The sequence below is a fragment of the Danio rerio genome, chromosome 24 (assembly GCF_052040795.2).
Source record: "Danio rerio strain M-AB ecotype USA chromosome 24, GRCz13ab, whole genome shotgun sequence".
NCBI classification, from domain to species: domain Eukaryota; kingdom Metazoa; phylum Chordata; class Actinopteri; order Cypriniformes; family Danionidae; genus Danio; species Danio rerio.
Genome location: NC_141044.1, coordinates 17,529,048 through 17,556,110, shown reverse-complemented (window position 1 = coordinate 17,556,110; position 27,063 = coordinate 17,529,048). Strand labels below are relative to the sequence as shown.

The following is a 27,063-nucleotide window of genomic DNA, read 5'->3' as shown; positions in this document are numbered from 1 at the left end:
AACAGTAATGGCTAATGACACGCTCTTTGTATTTCACCACACAAGGTGGTTCACAAAAGTGATGACGTGTTGCGAGACTCAAGGCCAGTGAGGAATCATCTCCCTCCGGCTGCAGATCTGCTGCCTCACGCTTTCTGGACTCCAGCTAACCTATGGCTCAATGTCAGCGTGTTCTCCAAATATAAAGCATAATGTTACAACATTAAGGCAAGACATTGCAGATGAATAGTGTACAAACTAATAATTATGGCCATTATAAGCCAGTTTATTGAATACATTAAGAATCACATTTTTGTGTTATCTTTAAATATGCAAATGAGGCATTGTTTTATTTGATATGTATGCTAATTTGCATACATTTCTAGCACTAAAATCTCAACAATGCATGGTCAGGTTTAACATTGGATTTATTTAATTTCTCAACTAATTTAATTTCTTAACCCATTTATATTACAGTCTAAGGTTTTTACAGAGGGGATTTGGGGATTTTTTTTATCACCCCATGATTATGAAAATGCTGCGAATAGCCAAATAAAAGAAAAAATACTCTAAAAAGAAAAGGCCCCTAACAATATTGTTTAAAGTTAATATTCTATCATAATGTATTTGGTAAATTGATCAGCTAAACTTCTTGTTCTTGTTCCAGTAAAAGGCTTTTAGCTGAGGCAGTCTTACTTTTTTCGTTAGAAATGGCTCAAAAATCCATTTCAATTTAAAGGCAAATTTAGGCCTCACAATCAATTTGTACTCCAGAGTCCAGAGAAAGTAGTTTAACTGCGCGCGCGCGCACACACACACACACACACACACACACACACACACACACACACACACACACACACACACACACACACACACACATTAATAAGTACTTCATAAATATTATTATAGTATTATACTAATTCATTTGATTACAAATTTCTATGCTTATATTATATACATGATTCTAGTTATCAAAGTGAATTTTATTAACAACAAATAAAAATAATTATATTTATTAAATAAATTGTCTTAGATTTTTATTTATATACTCATTATTTACTGTTAATTAATATTTTAAACATTATTATTATTGTTATTATTATTTAAGTTCATTCATTTATTTATGTGCCTTTATTAATCAGGGGTCACCACAGCGGAATGAACCGCCAACTTATCCAGCATATGTTTTACGCAGCGAATGGCCTTCCTACTGCAACCCATCACTAGGAAACACCCATACACTCTCGTTCACACTCATACACTACGGCCAATTTAGCTTACCCAATTCACCTATAGCACATGTCTTTGGACTGTGAGGGAAACCGGAACACCCGGAGGAAACCCACGCCAACACGGGGAGATGCAAATGCAAATGCAAACTTCACACAGAAATGCCAACTGACCCAGCCAAGGCTCTAGCGACCTTCTTGCTGTGAGGCAACAACGCTACCTACTGTGCCGCTTATTCTTATTCATTAATATTATATTATTCATATATTATTGTTAGTATAATTCTATTTTAACAAAAGTTGATTTTATTAATATAAAATATAATAAAAGAGAAAAACAAAAACAATCCATATAACAACAACATAATACTACTACTATTGATAATAATAACAATACTTTTACTCATCTAAAACAAGAAGAAAAAAAAATATGATCTCATAATATTCCACGCAAAGACTTTACCTACTGGGTTTTGTTGTGACCTTGTTTCCTTATTAAAATGTTGGCCACATTGGCAGTGACAGTCGTTAAATCACAGTATATGGTGGCTGTTATCTGTTCAGCACAACTCTTGAGCGAGGTTAAAAGAACATTACCTCTCAAGGTGCATAACTGTGACTCATTCATCATGCTAATATAAAAGCTCAGTGATCATGGAGCGTGGAGACGAGGCCGAGACTCCGAGTCTGATCCAATCAATCACCATCACATTTACACGTTTCCTCATTAAACACCACCAGGCATTTAAAAAATAACAGCTCACAAGTACCACAACATTCATATATTCCAGCTGAAATTGATCTGTCATATTTATGCAGGACCAAACTATTTAAACCAGAGACCTGTACTCACATGCATTGTTGGAAAGATCAGAGAAACTGACAATTTTCTACATATTACAACCTGATCCAGACCTTCATGCTTTTTTAGAGAAGAAAGGCATAACATAAATCAAAATGTGTTTAAGATTATTACAATCTGTAACGCCAGGAGAACCATCAGAGAGAGATTAGCAGCACTCTGCATGATCAATTAAGTTTGTTTGTTGAAAGAACATGCTTAAAATATGGATTTGCCATAATTTATTAAATAATACAGTGATAATAATAATAGTTTTATATCTTTCTTTTATAAACTACAATAATAATAATAATAATAATAATAATAATAATAACAATTATAATAATTATAATAATACTATTATTATCCTATATTTTAGATATACAAATTACACAACACTAATGGTCCATTGGTTAATGTTAACTCATTTATTAACATGAACAAACAATGAAAAATATATTAACTACATTATTTATTAGTTTCTAAAAATTATTATATTTATGAATAATAATAATAATAATACAAATTCGTCTTCAAAAGCAGATTCTTCAGATGCTGTATGAGGAAAAAGCAAGACAATAAATAAATAAATAAATAAATAAATAAATAAATAAATAAATAAATAAATAAATAAATAAAAATAGGTTGATAAATAAATTAATAGATAAATAATACATTATTCAAAATTTATTGAAAATAAAAAATTAAACTAAAACTAAAATTGTATTAAAATCAATCTATTAATAAATAGATTGGTGAATAAATGAATAGATAAATTATACATTATTTAAATATAATGGAAAATAAAATAAATAAATAGGTGGATAGATAATACATAAAAAATAAATCAATCAATCTATATTAAATAAAAAAGACAAATACATGCAATATTATTATTATTATTATTATTATTAAATAATAATAATAATAATAATAATAATAATAATAATAATAATAATAATAATAATAATAACAACAACAACAACAATAAATTCAATACATACATTGATACATAAATGCATAGACAAATAACATATACATTATTTAAAATGAATTGAAACAAATAAACAAACAAACAAATAAATATATAAACAAACAAACAAATAAATAAATAAATATTTCAAGATCATAAGACAAAAATAGCTTTCCCAAGGTCAAGAGGAAGAGAACTCCACATTGCACAAGCATAGAAAACAAACTCCATTACCACCAAAATTAGTAGACACAGATCCAAATCAGGGGCTGATGCAGAGATTTCAAAATATGGGTAGCATGATAATTGCATGATCTGCTCAGTTAAAAGCTAGTTATTTTACTCAGCAGCCATCTTTGAAACACCTCTCGGGCAGAATGCTCAGGCATAGGGAATAGGGAAACATCAAAGTCTTTAAAACTGCCTGCCAAGCTTACATTTCATATTAGGAATCACCAATAAAACTAAACAACAATTGACTGTTTAGTTTCCTTTCTAAACTTTAAAAATCACACAAAATCTGCAGAAACTCCTCAACTAGAAGGCGATGCTTTATTCGCCATATTGACCGTTACATTTTTCCCCGTTCAAAACTATACAAGTGACATGTCTTGTGTATTTTATACAAAGATGATAGAATACACCATAAAGGGACTTTGTTTCTAAAGTCTTTGTCTGTAGTCTTTGGTTAAAATCATAGAAGCATATTGTTGCATATTCTACAGCTTGTCAAGAGAAGATTTGGATACACAAAACATCTCAGAAACATAAAAATTCATAGCACACAATCTAACAACATTTCTAAGATAAAAAGGATGCTAAACCCTGATTAATAAGCCTAGTTTGTATACATTGACTGTTGAGGAGTCTCCTCCACTGTAATGATAGAATTACATGACACAGCAGCGAGGACCATCACCATGACAACAGCCATTGCTTGTTTGGTCACAGAACAGCTTCTAAATACTGAACTATAAGAAACGGGTTAATAAAAAGCCTTCGCTAAAGCCATTTTCTCCTCTGTTAACCATCAAACTCCGAACAAACAGATCAGGCGTATCGAGCAGAAATAATCTTCTTCCATAAACTGCTTATTTCAGCATTAAATCCCTGCATTAAAGGAGCAAGACTTCCACAAACATGATTTGTTTTATTCACTGTATGATGCTGATGTCTCTGATGATCTCTCTGGTACAGCAAAATAAATAAATAGAAATCTGACCCATAAAGCAGCAACCAAGACTGTAGTATCAATATTTTTGATACATATCAATACAGAAATATTTGAAAGGGAACTATATCGCTTTTCCACCACACTCTCATTCAGCCTGGTTGAAGCATTTAATAATGTGCTACGGCAGACCAGAATCTAGTCAGTGCCGCCATAGTCTCACTTTTTCCATTTATCTAGAGGTTACAGCAGCTCATTTCACAGTTGATTTGCATTTCAGGTTTTATCCGTTTAAAGATCAGGCACAAGACGCAGTCGAGAGCTCAATGCTGTTGTGCTGTTTGTGCATCTCTCTCTGAATGCTAAGTTCTATTTACATGTGTATGTTCTTGCGTTTCACCAGACAGGCTAAATGCATGTCAAATAACAGCAAAACAACCATTTTCAAAGGTAACCTAAAGTTACTTGAAATGTGGAGCTTTGTTTGATGTGTGATGTAATTTCAATTAAAACATGAAGACAGGGTGGGGCATATCTACTACCCCTCCCCCTTTTTTGAAAGGTCCTGTGAAATTGAATTACATTTTTATCTGTATGTTAGGTAACAAAATAAATCAAAATCAAAATAACAGAATAATAGAAATGAATCCTTATTCTAACTGGAAAACAATATAAAGACACATCTGGAGTGATGCTAAGATAATTAAAGAAATCTGTTGCATGAATATCAATTTTTTTAGAATGAAATTCTATAGTCAATTCAATAAAATCCAAAAAAAAAAAATAAAAAATGTTTTATGGAATTATCTGTTGTGTGTTGTCTTTAGAACTTTAGGGTTTATCATCCCTCCTTTTTGCTTCATACAAAAATTATATCATCAGCCACACTTAGTCTAAACAAGATCACCATCATATTATTTCAACTTTGCTTTGTCGCCTTGCAAAACTCAGTGTGTCGACACCTCCGCATAAACAACTGTTACATCGGTTTCACAACACATGAGCAGCACAGCTATTTTTTACGCTTTGCATAATTACAACCGAGAGCAGCATGTTTTTAGGCAGTGGATGCCCTTCAAGCTGCAACCCATCTCTCATCCATCCACACACACACACACACACACACACACACACACACACACACACACACACACACACACACACTCACACACACACACACACACACACACACACACACACACACACACACACACACACACACACACACACACACACACACTCATACACTACGGACAATATATTACTGTATTTTCAACATAAATATGAAAACCACTGCCTCCATGCCTCATCTCAGGGAGCTTTTTTAATTTATTAATGAAAATGTGCATTTGTTTAAAGTCATTATTATTATTATTATTTATTATATTTGTTTAGAAGTTTAGATTTGTCCACTTGTTGGGTTTTGAATGTGGGCCTTAGGTGTGTTTGGATTTAACTCAGTTTTTTGACCACAATTCATTATTATTGTTCATTTACTAATTTGCAGAAAATTAGACCTGAATTCAGAAATAGTTTTAAAAAAAAATCTTTGCGCTTTGAAACAATCTGAATTAATTATGTAGGCTATTTTGTACAACACCATTTTCTTATCCACTAAAGTAAAGAAGTAAAGAGAAAAAGTTAAGAGCAAGAGAAAATAAAGAGGCCGAATGGAGGAGGTTCGTTCTTTATCCTCCCAATGCATTCAGTGAAGCATTCCACTTAAAAATCCCATGGCGTTATGCAATTGACTCTTAAAGGGAATAGGAGATGAGACTCTTGGTTTAATTCACGTTATACTCTAAAACACCCATAACTCATTAAGATAATAAGCACAACCCTGTTAGACCATGTGCCAGGGTGCAAAGCACTATTTTCCATCCTTAAAATAGCAAAATTGGATTTGGGCATGGCTTTAATGCTCTGCGCCATGCGTTTAAGACTTTGCGCCTAGATCGTTAAAATAGAACCCTATATGTGTGCGTTCAGAAGGAATTTTCCCACTGGGGGTTCATTTGCAAACTGTTTCAGCAATTTGGCTCATTGATGTTCATCACCGCATTGTGTTTAATGAACTTGGATAAGTTCAGATTAACACTGTCATTTACCATTTGGTATATATGTGAGTGTTTAGGTGAACCGCTTAAATGCTTGGCTACATGTGAATAAGAAAACCAAACAATTCTGCATATTGCAGGGAGTTCGAAGATTCAGGTACTACAGAGCACGTCTTTTTTTTCATTCATGTCTCATATCTCTGAAATTTGTTATACATGTGCATGTACAAATAGAGAGCAACTCACTTGTCCAGGTGTGCCTACATTGCAGTAAGTTAATAAAATTTCCACTTAAAGATGTGTACTTTTAGTCTTAGAGTACATTTTTAGAGTTCAGTCTGTTTATCTAGTTTATAATAAAATCCACGCAGTAGATGAAACTGATATTACAGCATATACATGAACTCCTACTCCAACCTGATAACTGTCGAAATTATTCCTGTTTGAAACCTATTAATGGTAATTTGATAACTATGGCCGCTTTTTACCAAATCTCATACCAGAATTCACAGGTCCAAGTATTTTTCCTTTATATGCTCTTGTGCAAGCAGGCAAACATCTTGTGAACCTAACAGCCCTACTAGCACTTATTAACAAAGGTTATTTCTAAACATTTTTATAACAGTTTTTCACAAAATGAAATAAATTGAACAGCATAAACACATACATATGCTGTTCAAGTTTATAATATACATAAAACCAGGTCTGCATTTTATTCCTAAGATTACATGTACTTAATATACGCAAGAATAAATTATTTTTTTAAGAGAACTGCTGTTAAAAGTAAAAATAGATTAGGCTAGCATATATTATTCATTCACATTGTAAGCCATTTAAAATAGTACAGTAAAACATTAATTTCAGACTTAGAAAAAATATTTATTATACTTTTTTACTCTTACCCGAGTAACTTTTAAGATTGTTACTTTTACTTGAGCAAACATTTTAGATTCTTAACCCACCCCTAATGTCAAGATCTTCATCAGGGTACATGGAAGGGTTTATATTTGAAGCATATGGGTCTTAAGATTATAGCAGATTGATTCTAACAAATTAATCTTAAAATATATTACATTTAGATTTAAGAGAAACTTTAACAATTAGATTTAAATTTAAAATGTGAACACTGAGTAGACTCTTCCCCCATAACACTGCTTATTTGAGCATCAAATCTCTGTACAAAAGCTAATCCGCAAACATGATTTGTTTATTCGCCATGTGATATTGATGTCTCTCAGGCCTGGTGCAGCAAAACAAACAAACAAACAAAAAAAACCTGACCCATAAAACTGTAGTGCTGGGACACTTGCTCAGCCAGCGCTCACAAATCAACTCTAAACCATAAAACTCACACATAACACTAGTAAACACCGCAATCTGAGCACAGGGAATAGTGTGTTCATAGCAGGCCACCAAACCACAAAGCTAGCCATCAAGGCACGGCCCTGAATAATGAAGCGAATAAAGACACAACAGGAGTATTTCTGAGCGTTCCAGCTGACCACCGCGTCAATAAATCTGATGTGCCCACCAACACTTCCATTAAACTCCTCATTGGCAGCAGAGGGGAAAAAAATAAAATGTACGGCAGCTCGAGCTCACATAACAAGGGCATAGACTCTGGCTGGAGTCGGGATGTGCTGTGCATCCCTGCACTCACACAGATCAATGAGCGCTCGCCGCAGGCACAAACCTTTGCACCAAAACAACAGGAAAAAGCAAAAACACAATGATTGTTCTGTAAACTCCTGTGACAAGTTGCTTTCGGGTGAAGCTTTCTTCAGAACGAAAATGAAAAACTGCCAAATCCTAATTTCATCTTTAATACCGCAGACAACAACTGAAATAAAATATTTAAAATAATGCTAAGTCAATGTCTAAAACGCCGGGCTCTATTTCAAATAAAATAGTATATTTCTGTGTCTATAAACACAGTTTGTACTGAAAATCTAAGGTGGCCTTTCTCACAGGCATTCTTGCATTTTGCTTGTGCCATTTGTATTTGTAAACAAACAAGAAACTAACTAACAGTTAACACCAGACAATGGATTTAAACAAACAAACAAACAAATAAATAAATACATACATACAGTACATACATGTAAAGCAGCTCATGAATGAATTAATTAATAAATACAGAGAGACGGATGAACGAACGATTAGAGAACGGATGGTAGAACGAATAAACGGACAGACGAACAGAAGAATGAATGGATGGAAAAACGGAAGAAGAATAGATGAACGAATGGACTGTTGAATGGAAAGACAAATGGAAGGACGAAGGTTGAATGGAAGAACAGATGGATGGAAGAACGAAAGGAAAAACAAACAAATGGAAGACAGAACGGACAGACGAATGAACGGAAGGACAAACGGAAGGATGAAAGGAAAAACAAATGGAAGAATGAACGGATGGATGAACGGAAGGACGAATGGAAGAACAAACTGACATATGAAGGGAAGAACGAATGGATGGATGAACGGAAAGACGAACGAAAGGATGAATGGACAGAAGAATGAACGGATGAATAAACAGAAGAATGAACGGATGGATGAACAGAAGGACGAATGTAAGAACAAACTGACGGATGAATGGAAGAACGAACAGATGAATGAATGAAAGGACGAACGGAAGAACGAACGGATGGATGAACGGAAGGACGAAAGGAAGAACAAACTGACAGATGAACAGAAGAATGAACTGACAGATGAACGGATGGACGGACAGAAGGATGAACATACGAACGAAGGCAAGAACGAACACAAGAACAGAAAAACATACGAACAGATGGGATATATTAATAAAACAATAAAAAAAAAATATATGTGCTTATACAAACAATCTAATCACTGTAGCAGCAGCCTGGGGATGCACATAAATAAATAACAGTAGATAAGAGATATGAAAATGATTAAAAACTGCATGTAGTACACATTTGTATAACATCAAATTAATAAATAAAAATGTAAGGATTTTAAGCTAAAATATATTGAAAAATATTTAACACTATACTAAAAAACATTATTTTATTATTTTAACATTTACACATTCTTTGGAGAACATAAGCAAAATACTATATCTATTGCAATCGTTTAAACCCCAATTATATTGTTTATGAAATCTAAAAACCCAACCTGCATGAATTGCCTTTCCAGTTTCCTTTAGCTTGTGGAGTTTAAAGGTTTTTTAAACAGTGTGTATTAAGAAAAGTACAAAGGGTTTCACTATTATAATCCAAAAAACACATATTACAGAGTCACCGTATCTGCATCTCTAGGGCTGAGTGGAGCAGCAAGCATGAAGTCTTTTCAGTCAGCTCAGAAACAGACTTTCACAATTTGCCAAGAGCAAAGAAACCCTCATCATATTTATGAAGACTCCAGGGAGCAACAACAGGAGGCCAAGTGAATTTAAGAAACAAACATAAAAGAAATCCCTAAATACGACAGTAAAACTACAAGAGACAAAAATGGGAGTTCACATTAAAAGAAGCTACAGTGTGTGAAGAATTCAAAAACCCTTGTTATCAGTGACACCTGTGGCTGTTAAGTGAACTGCATCCAGCGTTTTAGCGCTTGTGCTTACACTAGGAGAAGCCCCTGTCTGCAGCCCGCAGATCTGGGCGGGGATGAATGTGGGGCGGGGCTGCATGTTCAGCCACGCCCACCTGTAATTTCATTGGTTAGTGGAAACGCAATAGAGTGAATGCCCACTACGTGGTGTCAGTAAACAGGAAATGCATGTACAATTTCTTAAATATTGTTTTTATTGTTAATAAACACAAAAATGCACAAAAGTGGGCATTCTTGATGAGTGTTTTATATGTTAATTATGTTAACAGTTATGTGAATTTCATAATGGTATTTTTCCTGCTAAAAAATATTACAAAAGACTCAAAAGACTCTTCACAATGGTGTCACTTCAGAAACGCAGTGATTTTAGTTCTGATATTTTAATGGTTTATTATTTTGCTTCAAAATGCAAATGCATATTGCATATTTACAGCAAATAAAGGTGGAGTCTGAAAAAATAAATAAATAAAAATGCAGTGCTTTTAGTTCAGTTTAATTTTTTCCCTTTGAATGGGAGAGTTCTCTGGAAAATTTACAATTAAAAATAGTAAACTTATACTATTAAAAATATTGGGCATGTGTCCAATTGTTTCTCTTTCAATACTGCACTGCTTTGAGTTTTATTAAGAGCAGGGATAAGCTATTATTTATTAAGGGAAGTATATGTTTGTAACCTTTTTACTTATTAAATCAGATTATTTCATCATATAATGGATTTATTTTTACTTTGACGCTGCTATGAATATAAACGTATATTATCTGTTATATGTAAATGTTCCAGCATGAGTAAATTTTTTTATTAATTTTTTTCATATTACATGATGTGTCATCTATGGATGCAATCAATTTCATTATTTATTATTTACTAATCCATTAAAGTTTTGTTTAGTTTCTCCATTTGAATGAAGACAGTGCTCTGCTGCCACCTACTGGGTGGTTTTAATATCTGTTCTACAATTTAATTAATAAGTTACTAATAATTTTATAATCTAATACTACTGAATTAAAATGCAGTCTTCTTGGTTTTATTTTTGTATTATTTGTAAATACAGGGTAAATACTTTAATACCACTTTCTAACAATCCTTCTGGATCCATTTCTGCACTGTAGATCTTTAAAAATATTTTTTATAATGATTTTGTTTGGTTATTAAGAGTCACATACAACATTGTTATTCTATTTCATTTAATTAGAATATTAAATACACTTAATATTATATTAATAGTGTGGCACAAACGGCCAGTTTTATTTATTACTTATCTATCAGGACACAAATTAATGAAAATAAATTTGACATTAATAAGTGCAGCACTCGTGTAAACTTCTGATTTTTTTATTTGACAAATCCTGATAAATAAATACCAACTTCATCTTCAGTAAAAACACCAACACAAAGCAATACAGTCAGTTGAAAGTCCCTCTTTCTCGGTTCAAGTAAAAATCTGTCAGATCTGTGTTTTTTAGATGTCAGATGTCTCACCTACAGAACATCTGTGTAAGCACATGCACACGTACAAAAGGAAGACTGACAATTTATAGAAAATATTAATAATAATTGAAGATACAGCAGTTTGTGATTATTATCTTTAATAAACATAAAAACAATTATATATATTTTTACAGGGAAATTCCACCACAGCATTAAAGTAACAATCTGCAGTAAAAAGTGCTTGGCATATTCTGTACTCTTTATCATGTGTACACACACACACACCCACACACACACACACACACACCCTGCTTCTTGAATTTTGGATTACTGACAATGGCTCGGCGAGGCAGTGGCGCAGTAGGTAGTGCTGTCACCTCACAGCAAGAACGTTGCTGGGTCGCTGATTCGAACCTCGGCTCAGTTGGCGTTTCTGTGTGGAGTTTGCATGTTCTCCCTGCCTTCGCGTGGGTTTTCTCCAGGTGCTCCGGTTTCCCCCACAGTCCAAAGACATGCGGTACAGGTGAATTGGGTAGGCTTAATTGTCTGTAGTGTATGAGTGTGTGTGTGAATGTGTGTGTGGATATTTCCCAGAGATGGGTTGCGGCTGGAAGGGCATCCGCTGCGTAAAAACCTGCTGGATAAGTTGGCAGTCCATTCCGCTGTTGTGACTCTGGATTAATAAAGGGACAAAACCGACAAGAAAATGAATGAATGAATGACAATGGCTCAGAAGGTCCTGGATGTCAGTGAGAGTTGCAGAAATGTCCCATCACCATCCTGTGTGACAACTCTCAGTAGGATCCACTGCAAGATCTCAGGCGGCATCTGTAATAACCAACAATCATCAACATGTCGCTTAACATACACTGTAAAAAATTTCCCTGTAAAAAAACGGTAATCTACTGGCAGCTGTGGTTGCCATTATCATACTGTAAAAATATGGTGCCCTACCGTTTTTTAAATTACCAGCATGATACTGTTTTTGTTAGCAACAGTATTCTACTGTTGTGGAACTGTAAAAATACAGTGCCCTACCGTTTTAAATTAACAGCGTGATACTGTTTTTTTAGCCACAGTAATCTACTGTTATGGAACTGTAAAAATACAGTGCCCTACCATTTTAAATTAACAGCATGATACTGTTTTGTAAGATACAGCATACCACTGTTATTCTAATGTAAAAATACAGTGCCCTACCTTTTTTACATTTTATCTACAGCATGCATCTGTTATTTAGAAGCATAAAGCTGTTAAATTACAATCCATATTTAACCATATTATTTCAGATTAAAATGATTCAAAAAGAGAAATAAATCCAAGTTATATTTCACATTTTTATTTTCAAACAACACAAAATAAAATCTGCATTGTGTTTGTGAAAATATTAAGCCAAAGAACAGGCAAAAATTGTAAGTTCTCCAGAAATGTTAAGATTGTATTCAGCATTGTACAACAAGAAGCAACTTACCGAATGCCATAGAAAAAATTAATAAATAGCCACTTTACAATTTAGTCTTGGATATAAAATATAAAAATATATCGCCCCAAAATGAGCTTCAGCAAATAAAGAAAAAAAGGCCTCTGTGTTGCAAAAGTAGGGGGGTGCAAGCTAGCTGCATTTTAAATAAAGTCCCATTCAAAGTCCATTAGTTTCTTTAAAAGGTTTGAAACCTTGGGGTTTACAGTCATGGTCTTCTGCTGAACTGTCTTGCCAGTTTTTTTTGACGTCACATTTCCTCTCACAGCCTTGGTTCCCCTCTCTGGATTTATGCCAGCAAAGCATCTGAATAATAAGAATAAAAGATTTTCTGTGAACAAGGTATTTAAAACTGTATGACTTACAAAAATAAATAAACTATCTGCAAAAGTGATTTTCTGTGCTGAAAGAAAATTTTAGTGAAAAGCACATGCATTTTTGCAGCACTAAAATGGTTTTCCCTGAAAAAAGGTTATTATTATATGATGAAGATTAAAGACATAAAAAGGGCATTCAAATGTTAAAATGTTTGATTTTTTAACAACACCAGTGACGTGTGTGTACATAGTTAAAGTCCCTATTTGCTATTATATATGTACAGTTGAAGTCAGAATTATCAGCCCCTTTTTTTGAATTATTTATTTTCATTATTTTCCTAATGATGTTTAACAGAGCAAGGAAATGCTCACAGTATCTGATAATATTTTTTTTTCAGGAAAAAGTCTTGTTTTATTTTGACTAGAATAAAAATAGGTTTATTTTTTTTTAAATATTGATTTTTAAGGTCAAAATTACTAGCCCCTTTAAGCTTTATAATGTTAAGATAGTCTACAGAACAAACCATTGCTATATAATGACTTGCCTGATTACCCTAGTCAGCCTAGTTAACCTAAATAACCCAGTTAAGCCTTTAAATGTCACTTTAAGCTGTATAGAAGTGTCTTGAAGTATATCTCGTCAAATATTATTTACTGTCATCATGACAAAGAGAAAATAAATCAGTTATTAGAGATGAGTTATTAAAACTATTATGTTTAGAAATGTGTTGAGGAAGTTCTCTCCGTTAAACAGAAATAGGGGAAAAAAATAAACAGGGGGCAAATAATTCAGACTTCAACTGTATTTAATATAATATATAATTTTTTCCCCAATTTCTGTTTAACAAAGAGAAGATTTGTTCAACATTTCTGAACATACTAGTTTTAATAACTAATTTGTAAAAACTAATAACTGATTTCTTTTATCTTTCCCATGATGACAGCAGATAATAATTGCCTATATTTTCTTAAAATACTAGTGTTTAGCTTAAGGTGACATATAAAGGCCTAACTAGGTTAATTAGGTTGATTAAAGTCATTGTATAACGATGGTTTGTTCTGTAAACAATAAAAAAATATGTATTGCTTTAGGGGACTAATAATATTGACCTTAATATGTTTTAAAAAAAATTAAAAACTACTTTTATTCTAGCTAAAAATCAGAAAAAATTTCTCCAGAAGAAATAATATTATCAGAAATTCTGTGAAATATTCTTTGCTCTGTTAAACATAAATATGTAAATATTGAAAAAAGAAAAAAAAATCAAGGAGGCTAATAATTTTGACCGCGCACACACGCACGCACGCACGCACACACACACACACCACATAGTGTTCAGCATAAATGAACAGCCCCTTTAAAAAATTTATATTTGTATAAATTCCTCAGTGAATATAGACAAATATATATTGGTGCATTTAAACAAAACAGTTTTATTAAACAGAGTAATATTTTTTTCCTGTTTATTATTAAAGTTGTTTTTTTTTTTTTTTCATCAAAATATTCAAAATATTCACTGGCGTGTACTAAGTTTATTAGCTCCAATTTTGGCTTTGACTAATCTAATGTTTATGCACAAATATGTAATTGTAAAGCATTCTATTCAAAATATTAATCTGAAGGACAGATTTTTTAGAGGTCATGTTTAAAAAGGCTATTCTGCTTACAAAGGCTGCATTTATTTGATCAAAAATTAAGTAAAAATGTTGAATTTTAAAGTGTTACTACTAAGGATGTAACAGTATCAGAATTTCACTGTTTGATAATACCTCGGTATGAATGGCATACTTATTGAATAATTTACAGGAAAAACAAAACTAATGAAAAGACTCGAAAAAAGTGCCAAAAGTGTTTTTTTTTACCTTAGCACTGAACATATCAATGACATACAAATTAGCCATCTATCTGTAAGTTTCGAAACAGGAACTTCAATTTTTAAATTTTAATAACAAAAAACTATTAAACCATATAAAAATAAATAAAGTTTCAATTTAGTATTGTTGAAAACTCATCACATTCAACATTTAATCACGCACTCACTTAGATAGAGATGGGTTTTTTAAGCAAAATGATCATATTACTATCAATGATCATATTACTATGCAATTACTGCATTGTCTTTCCACCACTTGAGAGGACAAACCATGAGTGAGATAGAGGTCTCTTTGCGGTACAAGTCAATGTCTGCATCAATCTAACAAGTGTGTTGTGTTCTGCAGTCCCCATGACTGTTCTGAGTCGTATTCCCCGACTTATATTTCACAACAGTCTGGCAGTGCCTGCATACTGTTTTTTTCTTTGTCTGTCACCTTTTCTCCTTTCTTGTATCTTTTTAGAGAGAAACCGAAATGCTTTCACACATCCGATTTAAAACCCGCTTTAGGTTCAATCATTTCCAGCTCTTTTTTTTCCCCGCTACTAGCAGCACACTCCATTTCCGCATTACTGGATCTGTAGCGACAACAGACCGCAAAGGATGATGGCCACGCCTGGGCTGATGGGAATTGTAGTTCCCGCTACCTCCCGTTCGCTTCATTCGCCTAAGCAAACTTTTCTCAGAAATATAGTTTTATTGAGTCATGCGCCTACGGTAATATTGAAAAAAATTACTATTGCGGTATGACGGTATTTACAATTTTGTTACATCCCTAGTTTCTACACAATTTAAATAATTCAATTTTTCAATTTTTATTTTTTTTCTTATTGAACTTAGTTTCACATTTAATTTAGTGTCACATGATCCTTAAGAAATCATTATATTATTGGTACAAAACCACTAATATTGATTCTTATAATGATCAGTGCTAAAAAAAAAGCTTCAAAGTATTTTGGAAACTGATGCATTCTTTTACGATTGTTTGACGAAAAAAAATAAGTGCATATTTTTTTAAAAATCTTTTTTTGCATTATAAAAAATTAATTTACTTTTATTCATTCCTTCATTCATTTTCTTTTTGGCTTTTTCCCTTTATTAATCTGGGGTCGCCACAGCGGAATGAACCACCAACTTATCCATCATATGTCTTACGCAGCGGATGCCCTTCCAGCTGCAACCCATCACTGGGAAACACCCATACACTCTCATTCACACTCATACACTACAGACAATTTTAGCTTACCCAATTCACCTGTATCGCATGTCTTTGGACTGTGGGGAAAACCGGAGCACCCGGAGGAAACCCACGTGAACACAAGGAGAACATGCAAACTCCACACGGAAATGCTGACCCAGTCGAGGCTTGAACAAGCAACCTTCTTGATGTGAGGTGACAGCACTACCTACTGAGCCACCGCGTTGTCTAATTTACTTTCATGCTTGAACAATTTAGTTGGATGAGTAATAGTAATTAATTTTCAATGGTACTTTGAAATAGTATTGTATAATGTGTACTGACGTGGTGGCGCAGTAGGTAGTGCTGTCACCTCACAGCAAGAAGATCACTGGTTCGAGACTTGGCTAGGTCAGTTGATGTTTCTGTGCGGAGTTTGCATGTTCTCCCTGTGTTCGCGTGGGTTTCTTCCTGGTGCTCTGGTTTCCCCCACAAGTCTAAAGATGTGGTACAGGTGAATTGGGTAGGCTATATTGTTCGTAGTGTATGTGTGTGAATGGGTGTGTATGGATGTTTCCCAGAGATGGGTTGCAGCTGGAAGGGCATCCACTGCATAAAACATGTGCTGGATAAGTTGGCGGTTCATTAAGCTGTGGCAACCCTGGATTAATAAAGGGACTAAGCCGAAAAGAAAATGAATGAATAATGTGTATTGTATTGTTTCACAAAGTTATGACAACAACAATAAATGTTTATTCTTAGCAGATGGTTATATTAAGCACCATGAGAATTATGTGACACTGAGGACTAGTATTTTTAATGATGATCAAAATTTAACTTTAAAATACAAGAATCACATTTTAAACTAAATACAATAAAATACCAGTACATGATTTAATTAGTTTATGATAAATATATACTATTTAACTGACATTTCACTATATCACAGTTTTTGCTGTATTTTTCCTTGTTTCTATTACAGTATTGTTTAGCCTTTGTGAGCACAAGAAGCTTATTATACGAAATATAATATATATATTTCTGATTCCAAACTTTTCACTTGTAGTGTATACACACAAACACACATGTGACAAGTTGGACATAACAATATTCTATTCCATGAAGTCCTCATGCTAAATTAAACACAAAATATGTAAGTGCAAACATATTACCTTTGAAGGAATTCCAGTGTGCATGCTCACCCTCACAGATTACTGTGCCTTTCATGCTGATCATCCATTGTTTTATCCACTGGCCCAAAGTATCATCTGAACCTTTAATACATTGATGGATTAAAGTATTATTTAGAAATTATTCTGGAGATTAATTCTGTGATTTATCATTTGTTTTGAAAGGCTTGGTGTAGAAAGGGCCATGATTAAATTATGCAAGACGTGATAAAGCCATACAATATCATTTTTCAAAATTAAAATAAATATTTAAATAACTATAATAAGCAACTACATGAAATCAAACCAGGTAATCTGAGATTCAAAGATAATGAAAAGTGACAGAATGTCTTAACCATGTGTTAAAACATTGACAATAGTATGTCAATAGTAATACTAAAGGATAACTAGGCTTCTAAAAGGCAAGTTTATTTCTTTGGGTATCAGATCAAAACAAATACATACATTTCTAACTAAATGAGACTTTGCTTTAATGAATTAAAAATGAATGAATCTATTTCGTCAAATACAAACCAGCAAAGTCTATAGCGGGACACAAATTAGATTTTTTCCCTATCTTAATCACAAAATACTTACCAGGCAGAATCAAATGAGGAGTCACAGGCAGGTTACCCATCTTTTCAAGATTAGCAGTGGTGGCAGACATCTATTGGTCAAAAATGAATTGTAAAGAATTTTCATTATAATAGCAGTTACTCCTTACAAAAAACATTAAAAGCTCTGCCACTTTGGGTAACGTTACCAAGCATAAAATCTGATCGTAACTCTAGTCAATTTCTATATAAACCAACTGCAATAACGTAAAAATAACAAAGGTCTCACTCGATCTTAAAATGTTATTTTTAGAAGCACCGGAGTTGCAAATGAAAAGGTGTATCTGTAATAAAATGGACCAAATATGCAAGTTACACATGTAACCACATAAAAAAAAAAGATTCTGTACAATCTTCACTCAAAGTTCGTGTAAAATCTAGGTTTAACATTCTTACCTGTGTGTGATGTGAAAATGAGTCCTCCAGCTATCGTTAGCTTGCTAAATTAGGCTAAAGTTACCCCCTTTCTCTTCTCAAGACATTCACACGGTCAGATCCTGCAATTAAATAAACAGGTGCTTTGGTTATGTGTTGATTGGATGTTTATGGCATGATATTTAAATTTAATAAGTAATTTAAAGATAGTACGTTTACAGATATAGCTTCTTACCTCGTCGAAAATATCCAAATTATCCAATTATCCTTTCTTGTTAAGTACCTTGGAGTTTCAAACAGAGGCACGCAGTTCAAATCTGTCATAAAATGCAGGGCAATGTACCAGTTCATGTAACCACAAATTACAACGTTCAACATTTGCACTGTTCCTAAAAGTTCAGGTAAAATATCCATCCAGGCTCCAGGAGATGTGAGGACTAACGTTACCGAGTCCTTATGCTAATCTTGCTTTTCAAATTCACACAGTCAAATCATTGTTGCAGTTGTGTGTTTATTGGATGTTAACATGTGATATTAAAAACTAACAGGTACTTTACAGATAGTTAGTCACATATGGAGCTGCAAACTTACCTCATGTAGATAATCCAAAATGGCGTCTTGTGTACACAGAAATATGGTATAAAACCGTTAAATTACAGTGCCCTTACTGTTGTTGCTCAACCACTCAAACTGAAGTGAGCAAGTCTTCCCATGATGCATTGTAAAAAACGGCAACTTGCTGTTTTTACATTAAAACAGCATTTTGCTGTTTATTTTCAACGTAAATTTACAGGAATTTTTTACAGTGTACAGTATATTAAAGTTAAACTCAAAGAATTAAATATGTTTGTACTAGGCATGCCCCCTCCTCACATTCCCCTCTGCATAAGTTTCATGCATGGGTTATAAAGTAAACAAAAAAAAGAGAACATGAAGTGTAAATAAAAATAAAAATTATTAAATGCACAAATCTATTAAAACAAAAAGAGAGAAAGAACTGAGGTCAAATAAAATAAAACAGAGAATATGCTCCTAAGGAATCATAGTGATGACTATATATCAATGCCAATGATCTGCAAACAGAATGTAGTATAGATCAGTAAGTTAAGAATCAAGTTTTATATTGTACATATTTAGCATTAACATTACCAGAGTATATAAATTAGAGAACATGCCACAAAGAAAAATATATTTTGTTATCTTTGATATTAATAAACTTCATGTGATGGACTGTGTTGCTCGAAACTCTTTAAAGTTTACATTATTCTTCTAAGTGAATAAAACCACCAACTGTACGATCAACCTGGAAAACGCCAACCCTAACACAGAAAACTTTTTTTTAAGGCTTTAAAACTTCATATCTTCTTAAAGGCCTTTAATTAAATAAATGATACATAATACGTGAGGTGTACTTGACCATTTACATGACAGAAGATGTGTACTTACCATGCAGAGATGAAAACCGGAATCGAAAGCATACATTACATCAACGTCTGTTTCCGTGAACCAATGAAAGACTTGTAGGCGGAGTGACATGTTTAGTCCCGCCCATTTATGGGCGGGGCTGCACATTCAGCTCCGCCCCGTATTCAGCCCCGCCCCGATCTGCGGGCTGCAGACGGGTGTACTTGTACACTAGTGCACATTTAAAGGCACACTATGTAGGACTGTTTCATTAAAATGTCCAATCATTGGAGCAGTGTTATATATTTTAGTGACAGTGTATGATTTAAGGTGGCATGGTGGCTCAGTATTTAGCACTGTCGTCTCACAGCAAGATGGTCGGTGGTTCAAGTCGACCGGCATTTCTGTGTGAGTTTGAATGTTCTTCCTGTGTTAGCGAGAGTTTCCTCAGAGTGCTCTGGTGTCGCCCACAATCTAAAGACATACGCTATAGGTAAATTGAATAAACTAAATTGGTCGTAATGTGTGAGTGTGTGTGTGAATGAGAGTGTGATGGTGTGTCCCAGTAATGGATTGCGGCTGGAAGGGCATCCACTGCATAAAATATATCCCGTAATAGTTGGTGGTTTATTCCGCTGAAATAGAGATTAAGCTAAAGGAAAATGAATGATTAAATAATTTAATATGTTGACCGGAAGAACTTAATGCAGCGTCATGCTCGTCTCTTATCAGCAATAGCTTTAGCATGCTAGTTTCACTTCAAAGGCTTTCTGCTCCATACTACCATGACAATAGGTCTTGAATACTTCAGCTCATTTATAAACATGAATTCTGCCGTAGTCTCATAGGATGTTATGAAGATGACAACTTCCAAGATTCCACACTCAGTCACAGCATCATCAGACTGTGCCTTTGTTTGTTGTTGATGATATTTTCCCATGCAGATTTTTTACTAACAAAATTGGAAGGTTTGATAATGTTAAATAAAAGAAAATAATTGGCCAGCATCAGCCCATCATTTGCCCAATTCAACACTGGTGCCAGCCATCAGGGAAAGAGAGCGCTCTGATTACTTGTTCAGAAGCGACTCAAAAGCACAAAAACAAAAACCAAAGAGTTGAAACCACACAAATATTTCAAGTCCAGAAGTAACAGCAAGTGCCGGCTGTAATTTAGTTGTATTTCTAAAATATTTTTAGTCACAAACACATCTCACACAAGCAAATCCATCATAACTAAAACCTTAATATGTGAAAAAAAAAAAATAAAAAAAAAAAAAATAATAATAATATATATATATATATATATATATATGTATATATATATATATATATATATATATATCTTTTTAACTTTTATTTAATGTTTAAAATGCAAATCCAATTAGATTCACATTATTTAATAAACAAAGCAATTCTCTCATATATCCACCAAAAGACAGAATATATTACTTTACAAATTGCATTGTACATAAATCAGATAAACATTTTCATATTAGTCAATAATATTACTGTAATTCATTTAAAACAGAATAAATATAGATGTACACAAATTTAGTCAAATAAATGAACAGAATGATGGGCTAAAAATCTGCGGAAGTCTGTGGAAATCTGCGGAAAATCTTTTATTTTTTAATTTTTAGCCCTTTATTAATTCTGTTTATTTACTTGAGTAAATGTGTAAATCTGAATTTATTAAGTTTTTATTCAGTAATTTATTAATTTTTATTTAATATATTAAGGTTTTAGTTATGATACTCCACTGGATACTACCAAAATAATTCAGCAGAAATCTGCAGATTTTTCTCAAAAGAAATAGCAAAAAAATGTCCGCAGATTCCGTCTGTCCCTTGTGATAAGTACTGTGAAAATGATACCAAACACTGCATTGTTTATGAACTATACGTGCACATCACAAGTTCTGGTTTCCCTTTCTGAAATAAGAAAACAGACTATTGTCCCCCGTAAGTGCACAGAGGCTGCATTTACACTGCAAGGTTCAAGTGACTAAATTTTTTTGGCATATATACAGTTGAAGTCACAATTATTCTTTTTTAAATATTTGCCAAATGATGTTTAATAGAGCAAGGAAATTTTCACAGTATGTCTAATATTTTTTTTCTTTTGGAGAAAGAATTATTTGTTTTATTTCAGCTAGAATAAAAGCAGTTAATATATATTTTTTTAATCAACTGTTTTAAGGTCACAATTATTAGACCCTTTAAGCTATGATTATAATTTATTTTATTTTTTTTTCCGATTGGCTACAGAACAAACTATCATTATACAATAACTTAGATCTGTGCCCTCGTGTATGCAGTGTAAGCAGGTAGATCAGGTTTTCACCTGTCAATGCGAGTCGCGCGTCATTAACAAACCATATCAAATTATGTCAACTCATGCTTTCATTTCAGAATAGATTTCAGCCCAAACCTTAAATCTCTAGGAACAAAAGAAGTTTTTATATTGACTTGTAGCAAGAGTATTTAAGCATGATCAACCTGAGAGAGAGCGCAATATCTGCCAAGTAACAATATAAACTAATATAAAACTAGTGCATACATCACACGCATAAATCACGCCATGGACATTACATTAAGATGCCTTATCTTAAAATGGCCTAGATTAAAAGAAGATGGACAAATGAGAACTTTTCTGTCACAAACTATAAGAAAAAAAACTTGTCAAAAAGAATTTTAAAAATGAAACCCTGCAAACACGTTAAATACAGGAATGAAGAAAATCGCGCTCTTTAATTATCAGCTGTCAGTTTGAGCCCGCTCTTTTTTTCCTGATCATTGCATCTTTTCTGTGTGCTGTGTAAATACAGACAATCGGATACGAGTCACTTTAAAAAGATGATGTAAGCTGGTCATAAAAAAAAAAAAAAAACAATCGGATACAGTAAAAAAAATCAGACTTGATCATCAAGATCTGCAGTAAAAATGCAGCCAGACACAAACTCTCACGCAGACAGGATGCATTCAAAATAAATGTTCAGGCCTTAATAAGATTTATGTATTCTAATTATGTTCTTTTTTTTTTAACCATTTGGATAATACTTTTAACATAACTGAACTAATAAGCTTTAAGTGACTGATTTTTGTTAGTTAAATGTAAATAAAAAAGATGTATGTAATAATATCCATAAATCAAATGTGTTTTTCTTTTTAATTTAAATCAAATTGGATTTAATAAGCTGTGTAGTGTAAGGAAATGTACTGATTTTGCCCCAAATATGAAGTAAATAAATCTCATGTAATTTAACAAATTAGATCTGGCTTTTTTCTACAACTAGGTATATTTACACTATATTTATATTTTTTAACTGATTAAATCTAAAAGTATTCAATTTTAAAAGATTTAGGTTGATTACAAGGAATCTGATGATTTATATATTTTTTAAACTGACAAATTGAATCAAATCAAAATGTTACAACCAGTTTATGATAAACTTCATTATGATTATTTCTTCTGGCTGTGTGGAGGAAAGTTGTGTCACATTCTTTACACTCACCCCCCCTAAACCTCACTCCCATTTGGGTCTCTGTACTAATGTAATGACTTCCATCTCTACTCACACTGCTCCGAGAAGCAGTCAAACCAACATCTGACATGGAAGAGGATCACTAAATCAGAATCAGAGATAAGGTTCACGTCACAGTTAAGTCCGGTTCACTTTTGTAAATGTTCACATTAACAAGGATGCTAAAGACCACACATCTAGCAGGCCAAGAGAGTGAGGATTACCTGCACAACTCTAACTATTTGGCAACTCAGCCCTTTAAACCCTAATCCATTCATGGCTTACAGCTCTAATGCAATGCCCTCCAGCTCTGCTTGCACTGCTCTGACTTGGATTTGAACCAATATCTTCAAGATAGGTACTTTAAAGGTAGCTTCAGTTGTTAGTGCACCTCTCAAGGCCAGCTGAGTGAGGTTTACCCACACAGCTCTTTCATGCTGGCCCCTGTTATGCTCATCCCCCAAACCTCACTCCGGGTCAGGGGACTAATGTTAACTCTGGCTCTACTCCCAAGAGAGATGACTAAAAAATGCAACCTCTATCACATCAGGGAGACACAATCTACATAAAAAAACACTATAGAAATAAAGAGATGGCACCAATGTCACACCAATGGTTCTACTCAAAAGGGAAACATACAGACAACACTTACAATCATGTCATCATTGAAAAGAAGACTCCCTTAGAAGGCTTGCCAGACAACCCAGATACAAACTGACAATTGCACTGGCTCCAACCTGAGAGGTAGGCAATAGAAACAAAGCTCACCTCCATTCAGGTTATGACACCAATATAATGACATCCAGCTCACACTGCTCAAATCCAGCATTTCCAACATAGTTGCTAAAAATCATAGCTGTAATATTATGTCAAAGACTTGTCAAAGACAATGTCAGTACACTAGCTGGCCTCAATTACAAAAGCAATTAAATCAGCCAATTATTAATATTACAAGAACCTTTAAAAAAATAATAATGTCAGAAAAAATCATCCATATATCCATGCACATTCAGACCCATATTTAAATCAGGAACCAAGTACAGCACAGTAATGTTTTATGTCAAAGGTCCACTCCAAATGTCAAAGTGCACTCAAGGTCTTTTATCATCATCGACAAAATTAATTTCTTGTTAGATGTATTGAATTAAAACGCTGTTTAGAATCTTTTGTACATTAAAGAGCCCCTATTATGGGGTTTTGAAAATGACCTTCAAAGCAGAATGTAACACAACTCTAAGTGAAGTGAAATATCTAGCTAAGGCTTAAATCTGAAAGTGCACCGTGTTTAAAACTATTGATTCATTTATAAAAGAGAAGACTCATGATGGTTCAAATGAATCACTACTGTAACGAGTCTTTAGCCATGTCAGAATGATGTCAATACGGAACTCAGGCCTCGCCCATTTGTTGCGCACACAGACCTGGGAAAATTTAAACCCCCGGCCCTGCCCACAAACACAGTACAAAAAAAAAAAAAGAAAACACATCTCGCAAAGACACTGCTCTGAAGTGTGAGGAAAAATTAGTGTTATTTTCCCTACCTAAAGATGAGGCTGTGAAGAGTCAGTGGTTGAAGTTTATTTTAAAATAACCTGAGCATTATAGCCCCAGCCTTGTGCTGTGTTCCCATTATTTTTCTATCGAGTGCTTCAGCAAACTAAACGCTTACAATGGTGCATTCATTGGCCGTTTGTAAAAGGAAGGATTAGAACAGGCTATTGATGTATGGGACTTTGTCAGAGCTTGACAGGAACTTTACAGTACACAGTTCATGGATTAGTTTCCTCCCTCTATTTTAAAAGTGTAAGTGTGATTGAAATGGTTGCCTCCTTGTTTTCTGCAAATTATGTGTTGGATTGTGTTTTGATACTTGTAACCGCTTGTACTGTATCTGGTTAACTCTTTGTATTCACATATCGTGTCTAAAGCCACACTGAAAACAAGACGCATGTTGCTTTTTTAACAATCCATTGCTGTTTGTCAATGCTATGGCCACCGTCAGCTGTTCCTACACACATGCTGCGGTCAAGTTTAAAATTGGTCCGCTTTTGCCACTGTGTGTCACTGTTTTTACTTATGCTTAAGAATACAGCAATACTGTGGGCCCTATCATACACCCGGCGCAATGTGGCGCAAGGCGCGATCCAATACTTGTTTGCTAGTTTCAGCTTGGCGCAAGAGTCATTTTGAGGTGTTGCGCCACTCTCTTTAAATAGCAAATGCATCTGCACTCATATGTGCGCCCATAGGCGTTCTGGTCTAAAAAGGAAGGCATTCTAAGGTGCATTGCTGGCGTGTTGCTATTTCGAGAAACTATAATAGATTTCTCATTAGACCAAAACAAACCCGGTCTAAACTCCAGCGCAGAGTTGCCCCTCGCTTACGCACTGCTTAATACGCACAAGAGAGCATTAGGCAAATATCTTTACATATGAAAAAATTCAAATATTAAGGATATATATATTTAGAATATAAATAGGATATAGATATAAAGGATTAACATATTACAAAAGATATTATTTTCTAGCCTACATAAATATGAAAAACCACTGCTTTTATGCCTTCTTTATCTCGGGGGCTTTTTCAGTTCATTCATAACAATTTGCTTTTGTATAATGTTATTATTATTAGCAGTATTATTTAATATATCCATATTTATATTTGTTTTATTAAAAACAACCTTAGATTTGCCCACCTGCAGGTTTTAGACACCTGGGGCACAGCATGTGTATTAGGATATTACTCAGGTTTTTGAACAGACTCCGTTATTATTGTTCATTTATTCGTTTGCTGGAAATTAGAACTTAATTTAGAAATAGTTTTGAAACAAATATTTGCGCTTAACAAACAAAATAAATTATTTATAGGCTAATTTATGTTTGTGCATAAAGGTTTCCCTATCCACAAGAGCGAAAGTGAAAGTAGATCATTTATCTCTCATTCTTGAGCAGTGGATGGTTTGTTTAACTGTTTCAAAAAAAAAAAAAAAAAAAAAAAACTGTTAACTGTTTGCTTGTGAAATGCTCAGTTTTCCCACTTACACTTACTTTAGGAAGAAAATAAAAGAAAAGAAACTCAACCCTTTTAGACCATAAAATATGGATTCTCACACGCCCTAAATGTGTTTGAGCCCTGCGCTTTCAGTTTTGTGAATGGACCGTCAAAATAGAGCCCTGTATGTTGGTGTTTAACTGCATTGCTTTAATGCACTCCTGCATTTGGGCTCACACACATGCTCTGTGCTCTGACTACTTCAACAACGTTCATAAGCCGTCGAGGACATTTCTCTCTGTCTTGAGCTGAACACAGTTGACCAATCACAGCAGACTGGGTCATCGGACCAATCAGCACAGATAAGCATCATGCTAAGGAAGAGTTGGGAACAAATTAATCGCTGAATGAATCATATGGTAACCGTTGGGATAATTAGGTAAAAAAAAATGCATATTATAAGACAATGAAAGGGTTTTTTGACCCAGCCTGTTGGTGGAGACCCCCCAAACCCAAATATGACCCTTTTTATTGCATATTAGGGGCTCTTTAAACAAAGGTAATGTTCATATTAAGTTAGCTTCTGCAAATTTAGGCTCTAAAGACCAATTGGCCTTTTCAAATAAATGAATACTTCTATTTAAAAAAGAATGCATTAAATTAATTAAAAGTGACAGTAAAAATGTTCAGAATTGCCACAAAAGATTCAAAGAATTAATCATGGTTTCCAAAGAATATCAAGCACTTTTCAACATTGGCAACACTGAACTGAATCAGCATATTAAAATGATTTCTGAAGGACTACAAGACACGTGAGGCTAAAATTCAGCTTTGTGTCAAAATCATAAATCAACAACTATTTATAATAATCCATTTAAAAAT

General features: G+C 33.7%; 1 long non-coding RNA gene across 2 annotated transcripts; it reads right to left on the bottom strand.

Annotated features, from left to right (window-relative positions):
- Positions 1-11,143: 11,143 nt before the first annotated feature.
- On the bottom strand, positions 11,144-18,889 carry LOC147838005 (uncharacterized). 2 transcript variants are annotated; one of them, XR_015524859.1, is made up of 6 exons: positions 18,853-18,889; positions 18,497-18,578; positions 18,283-18,383; positions 17,870-17,939; positions 17,276-17,377; positions 11,144-13,041 (listed from the first exon to the last, which is right to left on the bottom strand). It is a non-coding gene; the product is annotated as an uncharacterized LOC147838005 (long non-coding RNA). The 2 variants fall into 2 exon arrangements; XR_015524860.1 differs by having other exon boundaries at positions 18,497-18,544.
- Between the last annotated feature and the right edge of the window lie 8,174 nt (positions 18,890-27,063).